This window comes from Acomys russatus, chromosome 6 (assembly GCF_903995435.1).
Source record: "Acomys russatus chromosome 6, mAcoRus1.1, whole genome shotgun sequence".
Classification (NCBI taxonomy): Eukaryota; Metazoa; Chordata; class Mammalia; order Rodentia; family Muridae; genus Acomys; species Acomys russatus.
The window spans coordinates 14,070,745-14,080,019 of NC_067142.1; positions in this window are offsets into that span (position 1 = coordinate 14,070,745).

The following is a 9,275-nucleotide window of genomic DNA, read 5'->3' on the forward strand; positions in this document are numbered from 1 at the left end:
ACATGTAAATGGAATCTTGGGCACTCAAAGAAAGGATAAGCAGGCTACCAAGATGAGACTTGATAGTCTATGACCATATAGTGGGAATGAGGTCCTCCTTAGTCTTAGACATAGGGAAGGGGAATAGGGTGAAAGTGGGAGTGAGAGAGGAATGGGAGGATACAATCGATGGAACAACAATTTAGTTGTAATCTGAATAAATTAATTAAATAAAAAAATAAAAATAGTGAGCATCAATCCCACAGTATAATCCCCCATAGGCACGCTTTGGGAACATCTGTGGTAGTTTATGAAGACAAGTTTTGCCTTTAGATGTGCCTATGAAACTGGCAACATTGTCACTTGTCAGAAATCACAGCACTTTGGGAGGCAGAGTAAGTTGAATTCCTGTGAAGTTGAGGTCAACCAGGTCTGTAAAATGAATTCAAGACCACCAAGGATACATAGAGAATCTCCATCTCAGAAAAATGTGTCTGTGAAAATTTTTCTTGATTTGATTAATAGAAGATGAATACTGACCCTAAATATCAACCTCAAGTTGGAATGTTAAAAACACAAGTACAGTCCAAAAACACAGTTCATAAAAGAGAACAGAACAGTTTTTGTAAAAACCAATAATAACACCTTTTGAATTGTTGGCTAAACATGGTGTAAGGCAATGATTGAAAATCTAATATTATAAACAAGTGAATGTTAATACAGTAAAACATTATAGAATAACTTTAAAAAAATGTATCAAACCCAATAACTAAGAAGCTGTATCCAGGTTAGCTGGTGACAGAAGAATCATCAATTATTTACTCGTCTGGAAATTAGGAAAAGCATAGATTAGAATTCTGTTCTCTTTTATGGACTGTGTTTTTGACTGTACTTGTGTTTTTAACATTCCAACTTGAGAGATAAACTATAAACAAAGTTGCCTATTTAAATATTCTTAAGATAGACAACACTGTCATTTCATTATCATTTTATTAAAAAAGGCTAAGGATGAATCCTGAGCCCCATATAAGAACTGGTAAATCTTTAAAACCCCAAATGCCTTCCCAACAGGCTCACACTGCTCCAGGCCTTAGCAACTACCCCTAAAAAAATAGAGGTCTGCATGGCCCTTCCCACCGGGGTCCAGCCTGAGCCAGCTCTGCAAGGGACCTGTTTCAGATGCAGCCAAAAGGAGACACCGGTCTCACATCTGCTGCAACCAGAATGGGACACAGGTCTCAAAGCCAAGCCTGTTGAAATATTTGGTCTATGGATATCAATGCTCAAATGCAGGTTTGTTCTCTCTGTCTAGTCACTGGAGGATCAAGCAACACAAGAGCTGTAGACATGTCCAGCCTTCAAACTCCTTGACCTGACAGAGTACAGATGGCTCTTAAATTCAGCAGCCTGGCCAAACAGGGTAATGGTACAGGTATGTGTCAAATTCATACTTGGTTACGTAGCCATATGGCCATCATTTATCATGGGAGACTTCAGGTACCTTCCCAGCTCTCTTCATATGCAGAAGACCAAACTTTAACTGTCAATTCTACCTATTGCTTAAAGCTTTCAAAAAGGTGTTTTAAGAACATGTGTTAAGTTGGTAAATGTGAGTTATGAAGGTCAACATGTCTTTAAAAAGTTCGTTATTTCTTCCTGCTGCTATGCCATTGTATTAACTGTTCAAAGTATTGAGACTGATCAATGGAACTCTGATTTATTACTCTAATTATGGTAAATCATTCCACTATACAATCTTACCATAGTTCCAAGATTTTAAATTTACTATTGTTACATTTTCACAGAGGCCAAAAGGGCTTCCGCCTTTTCAAACTTACCTCAGAATATTTGTGCTTTATCGCAAAGTTATTTTCTCAAACCTGTACTATGCTATATGTCTACTGCCTTTTTCCTACAATATGTTCATGTCTAAAAATATGTATTTCACTGCAGATTTCAAATAATGATGATGCTAATGTGTCTGAAATTTCTCTCCCTTTTTGAACTTAGAAAGATTCTTGAAAACAACATGAAATCCATATCTCAATTCAAATGGTGTCTAGACAAGTACTGTAATCCACAGCCTAAATGTTTCACCTATTTCTATCTGTAAAGGTTGGATTCCTCTCCCTTTTTACTGGCTTGCTTTGGGACGCCCCTTTCCCTATCTAGGTGATTGCCACTTTCTTCACCCCACACCCGCTGAATTCTCACTTCCTAGTGGTGTAAACACTTCTCTCTAATTAGAGAATTTGCTGGCCTTTTCTGATTGACTGGGAACAGGGGACACCCTGGTCCTTTTCACTGAGGGTCAACTAGGCTCATCCCCATCAGGTGAATTTCCTGATGTAGCTTTCTCTGCTGTTCTGTGACAGCCGCTCAAACTTTTTTTTTTTTTTTTTACCTTTCTATGGACTTTATTTATGGTTAAATGCCTCATTTTTATGCCAAAGGATCTTCAATTAAGTCTTCAACTCAAATTCTTTTTGTTTTTGTTTTTTTATTAATTTATTCTTGTTACATCTCAATGTTTATCCCATCCCTTGTATTCTCCCATTCTTCCCCCCCCCCATTTTCCCATTATTCCCCTCCACTATGATTGTTCCTGAGGGGGATTACCTCCCCCTGTATATGCTCATAGGGTATCAAGTCTCTTCTTGTCAAACCTTTGAGAAAACTCATAGATACAGCCATGTAGCTAACTCATCTGTTGACTCAGGCTGTTGAGCTGGACTGTTGGTTGTTGTTTAGTGCTGATGAGCACCATTTTGGGGGATGCCCTGACAACTTACTGACCTCACTTCCCCGTATGAAACATCCAGTCATCAGTTTCTCCTAACATGCCTTTGGGATCTCAAATTCCTATTACCATATTAAGGGCTTCTAACCTTATAGGCATCTACAACAAAACTTGGATATTTCCAAAACTAAACTGTTTTAATTATTGCCAACAATTGCATGAGTGGAAAGAAACACCCATATCCAGACTTTTTCTTTGCTCTCCCAAAGTTCTCATAAAATGTCAACATTGTCTTAAACTCTTTTTCTCTTTGCTCTTCCTAGAGATTCAAATGTACACCCCCCAAAATTTTTTTTCCTGACTTACTAACTTTGTCTTCTGACCACATATATATTCCAATATCCTGTCAGACTACCTACATCTGGGATATCATCACAGCAGTTACCCCAAGTGCTCCTGCCCAATCTCAAAAATCATGCCAGATGAACCTACATTGCCCTTCCCAGCTGCAGATGTTCTCAGACATTGGACAACAAATAAAAGAGCCTGTTCTTCTGGAACCTGACCAACATTTCAGCCTTTTAAATCTGCTATTGCTGTCCCACTGTCAGTAGGAAGTAGTTAAGACAATTACTTTGCACCTTATCTATTTACAAAAGGCTAAAATAGTGTGCTCCAAGTTCCTCCACCACTCCTCAGTCCCTATCTACTATAGGACATGACTGACATAGCCTGCCCTCTACCTTAAATTTTCAGGGCAGAAAGAAATTTTTCTTTTTCTTCATGATATGATTTGGACATTTTTTAGCTATTTCTTTTTTTCTACCTCTTTTCTCTATTACATAAATCTATGTACTTGAAATTGCCTTATATAAAAGCAATCCAAAAACTCCTCATTTTTAAGTATAGAAAAAGGTAGGAATTTTAGGATTCTGCTTCAGTTTGCCTACCTGTGATGTCACAGCTTCCCTGCCATGGGGGCATGGCCCTGGCCTGGGCCATATAAAAGACACCCCCCAAGTGTCACTCTCTCTCCTCTCTCTCTACTTCTCTACCAATTTAGGTCTCTCCCTGCCTCTCTCTCTCTCTCTCTCTCTCTCTCTCTCTCTCTCTCTCTCTCTCTCTCTCTCTCTCTCTCTTCCTGATACCTTATATCCTAACATCTGCCTTAATCTTTAATTTTTATATAGAACAGAGTGAACCCCGCAATCTAACTGAAGCCAGCAGCCTGGAGCGAGCCAGTGGGTGGCACCAGAGCATGGAGAGGCACAAGAGCATACATGGTCCCAGTGGCCACCATGGTGGAGCAGAGGAGATATACAGGGGTTTTCAGAAGCCCCAGTGTGACCTGCCTCAATCCTTTAAGAACTTCCTCAGCCTGAGGCAGAGGAGGCTCAGCATGTGCATCCCCAGCAAAACTGGTACATCAGGAACACAGAGCAGCCAGGCCTTGCAGAGCTTATAGCATTCCTGATGCCCCACATACTGTGGGACTTGGGTGCAGGGTTGAAGGATAGCTTCCCTATAGGGTAGAGCTCACCATCTGATGCACAAGGATTCCCAAAAAGAATATAAAAAGACAGTTTGAGAGCAAAAAGAACACAGACACACAGAGCCAGTTCTAGATTCCGGGAGTTTGAAAACAAAACAAAACAGTGGAGGCTTATGCCAGAATTGGGCTCCACATAACAGGAATTACTGATTAGTAGTTACTAGAACCAGTGTCAGATTGGAATCTTCCAATTCCACCTGATGGGGGTCCAGAAAGTCTTTGGTACCTGCAAGCCAGGAGGAGGAAGTGGTTGCATCTGACCATCCCCCAACGGCTTCCAAACTGTGTCTGCGCTCCAGATTCACCAGAGAAATTAAACGAAACAGTGTCAAGACCACAGCAAAAGAGAGGCATACCAAAGCTCATCAACTTGTGGAGATCACAACATGCTCTCTTAAAAAAGCTCTACTTTGGTGTCAGGGACTCTCCAGCAATCCCTGATGTGCTCCCAATGCAAGGTTCTGAAAACCACTGAAGGAAGAATCAAGAATTAAATAGTATGTGAAAATAAAGATTATTTATTCTGTAGAAATAGTCTGCAGGCAGGCATCAACCATCCATACAAAATGGCAGCTACTCCAAAGAGATACTCATAGGCTATTTTAATGGCTTTAAAGGAATCCTATCTTTGGCTATGTTACTCTACCTGGGATTGGTAGGTGCCCATGGAGGCTACATGACTCTAGCCATAGGCCTTTTAGCAATGCCTGGATTTCTCTGTGTAATTGGATACATACATGTGGAGATTGAATGTGAGTGGATATGTGTGTTTGGAGACTATGTGAGTATAAATGTGTAAGTAGATACATGTATAAGGAGACTATGTGAGTATAAATGTGTGAGTGGATACATATGTGTGGAAACTCTGCGTATAAATATGTAAATGGATATATGTATGTGGTGAGAGTGTGTATATGTGAGCATGAATACATGTGGGTGTAGACTATGTATATAAATGTGTGAGTAGATACATGTGTGTGGATACATGATTCATGAAAGAAAAAAAACACTATCATTTATCTAAGCTATATGATTAATGTACATATGTATGCTGATGGACCTCTGTTTACAGTGTCCAGGTGCTGTGGAGGCCAAATATCAATATTAGCAGTTGTTCCTCAGGATCTGCCGCTCTTGTTTTGAAAGACAATGAAATTCAGCACTGGCCTCTCGCGGGGGTGGGGGGGTGGGGAGGTGGGGGTGTGGGGGTCGGGGGCAACGCAGTGAGCTGGGGGATCAGGCCATGGGTTGTTTTTACTCAAAATCAGTACAAAGAAAACTAAACAATATTGATGTTTTACTATTTACTACATTTTAAAAAGTTAGTTAAATGAAAACTAGCTAGTTTTCTTCAGCAGATTATTTATTGCTAATATGTCCCTCAATAGGGACAGAATCCAATTCCCACAGAACAAGGGAGTAAAGGTCAATTGAACGGTACTTCTCAGACTCTGCTGTTCCTCTCCTATTATCTTCAACTTTGCTGATGAACACTTGAACAAATTCAATCCATGTCTGACCTTAACTTCTCTGTCTTCATTTCTAATCATTTCCAATCTGATTTTTACTTCAACTGACACAGTAACATTTTTTTCATGATTTAGATGTTTTTAAAGTATAGGAAGTTTATTTTAAGGAATATCCTTGGATTTTGAAATTTCAAAGTATTCAGGATTGTTCTTTTATCTATGAGATTTTGGTCTGAATACCCTCAATCACAGGGAGCAAGCATCATCCTGATGGACTTTCTAAGCACTTTGGTTGGATTTTCAATGAGCTGGAATTGTTTTGGCCTTGTGAACTGAACCAGGAGTAAACCCTCCGTGCTCCCCCATAGAGTTGCTGTTTCTTAAGTTATGCAACAGGCCAGCTTAACTCTTGTCCTAAAGAGGCACTGTATTTGCATTATAATCAAGTGACTATTTGTATGAAGACATTATCAAATGTGCTAAAACTTGTTCCTCACCATACACACACTATTTTCTTATAAACTAAGGACTTTATCTAAAACCACTAAACAGAATGCCCAGCGTGCACTTGTGAAAAGGTGATCTATTGTGAGCAGAAGCTTTACCATCTGGCACATGCTTACTTACTCCTTGTCACTTTGTATTTAAATGGACCAGTAAATGGACACATAACATTTTATTTTTTTATCAAAACTATAATCATATAGTCATTGTTTGCTGTGATGAAATTGTCTAAAGTTAGCCACTGAGAGCTCCTTTAGCTTGCCTCCTACCAATTTAATGTGGTCCAAATTCCTGGGTGTGAGTGTTCCTAATTCCTGACTTATAATGTCCTCAAAGTACACTTGTGATGAACTAGCCCTGCCTCATTGTAGGCTTAAGAGACATCTTATAGTAAAGGCAAACCACATTCATTCCTGTTCATGATTAAATTTATTTTTCTGAAGGATTGGTCTATTCATCATAACTACAAATATTTCTGAACTGCTTGTGCCCAGAAACAGCAACAAAGCCTTTGTTTCAAAAACTTGTTGTAACACTCTTGCAAACCTACCTTTGTTTCAAATGGTTATTTTGACTACCTGTTGTAGTGTCTAGCTTTTTATAAAGACCTTGAATGCCTTTGTTTCAGGAAGGGTTATTATTTTTTATGATTTGCTTCTTACGCACCTATTTTGCCTACCCTTATTCCACATTTGAAAACTATTTTCCTTTATTTGTAAAAACCTTGTCTTACATCCAGTTGTATTCTCTTGCATTGTTGATATTGTCTGTGTTCCTTGGAAGCCCTGTGTTGTGATTAAAATTGTCAAAATGAAACACTCAAACTCCTGGGCACATCTGTGAGAGAATCTTCGAACTGAGTTTATTGAGGTGGGCAGACCCACCTTAAATTTAAATGGCATCCTTCAGGCTTTGAGGTACTGTGCTTCCTGAGTGCAGTTTGATGTGAACAGCTGCCTTAAGCTCCAGCCACTATGTTTGAGCTTACTCACCCTGTGAGCTAGAATAAACTACATTCTTGAAATTACTTTGTCATATGTCTTGTTTCAGCAACAAGAAAAGTACAAATATGTTCTAGGTATTAGTAATCAGGCAGCAATGCAGCCATGCCAGAGACCCTGATGACCGTGAGAAAACAAGCAACTTCAAAGTCACGCCGGAAACACTTCATTGGAAACATGTCATCAGCAGCCAGCAGGATTTAGGTCCCCTAAGCCACTTTCGCACTTTATTCTCTTGCACTGGGTTGTCTTGTAAAGAAAATTCCTCCTATCCCCCAGGCTCTCTCACCTCCTCTGTCTCCAGAGATGTTCTCTGCATACCATTCCCTAATAAAACCTCTCACATGCATCTGCTGCATCACATGATTTCTGATTTTGTTGTACAGCTCCACCTTATGAATCTTAATATTTGATTGCCCCTCACCGGAAGGGGTTTCTGGCAGTGTTACAGCCCACAACACTGAGAGTGGACTGCTTTTTGCACCTATGAGCCTTTAGAAAACTCCTGTTCTATCAGAGTGCTGCCAGCTTGCAGATCCATCTACTTGATTGCCCGATTATAACTTTTGTACAACATAACCAACCACATGGTTTATTTTCCCTCCCACTCATTATAACCACTTCCCTTGAGCCAAGAGATTGCCAGCCCTTTCTTTTCTTTTTTTTTTTTAATTTTTTAAATTAATTTATTCTCCTTACATTTCAATGTTTATTCCATCCCTTGTATCCTCCCATTCTTCCCTCCCCCCTCCCCATTTTCCCATTATTCCCCTCCACTATGACTGTTCCTGAGGCGGATTACCTCCCCTTGTATATGCTCATAGGGTATCAAGTCTCTTCTTGGCAACCTGCTGTCCTTCCTCTGAGTGCCTCCAGGTCTCCCCCTCCAGGGGATATGGTCAAATGTGAGGCACCAGAGTACGTGAGAAAATCATATCACACTCTGCACTCAACTGTGAAGAATGTTCTGCCCATTGGCTAGATCTGGGAAGTGGGTTAAAGTTTACTGCCTGTTGGGTTTTTTGGTTTTGTGGTGTTTAATTTCTTGAGTTCTTTATATATATTGGATATTAAACCTTTGTCAGATGAAGGGTTGGTGAAGATCTTTTCCCATTCTGTAGGCTGTCCTTTTATTCACTTGACAGCATCTCCTGCCTTACAGAAGCTTCTCAGCCTCATGAGGTCCCATTTATTAATTGTTGACATTAAGGCCTGGGCTGTTGGTGGACTGTTCGGGAAGTTGTTTCCTGTACCTATGTGTCCCAGGCTCTTCCCCACTTTTCCTCTAACTGAATTAATGTCTCTGGTTTTAAGTTGAGGTCTTTAATCCACTTGGACTTGAGTTTTGTGCATGGTGACAAATAAGGGTCTAATTGCATTTTTCTTCATGTAGACATCCAGTTAGACCACCACTATTTGTTGAAGATGCTATCCTTTTTCCATTGAAATGGGGATTAAAACTTAACAGAGAATTCTCAACAGAGAAATATCAAATGGCCGAGAAACACTTAAAGAAATGCTCGTCCTTGTTAGTCATCAGAGAAATGCAAATCAAAACGACACTGAGATTCCATCTTACACCCATCAGAATGGCTAAGATCAAAAACTAAAATGACACCACATGTTGGCGAGGATGTGGAGAGAGAGGAACACTCCTTCATTGCTGGTAGTAATGCAAACTAGTACAAAAACTTTGGAAAGCTATCTGGCGTTTTCTCAGAAAATGGGAATAGGGCTTCCTCAAGACCCAGCCATCCCACTCCTTGGAATAACCCAGAAAATGCCCTACTACATAACAGGGACATATGCTCAACCATGTTCATAGCTGCTCTATACATAATAGCCAGAACATGGAAACAGCCTAACTGTCCCTCAGTAGAAGAATGGACTAAGAAACTGTGGTATATTTACACAATGGAATACTACTCAGCTATTAAAAATGAGGAATTCCCGAAATTTGTGGACAAATGGATTGATCTAGAAATTATCATAATGAGTGAGTTCACCCAGAAGCAAAAAGAGACAAACGG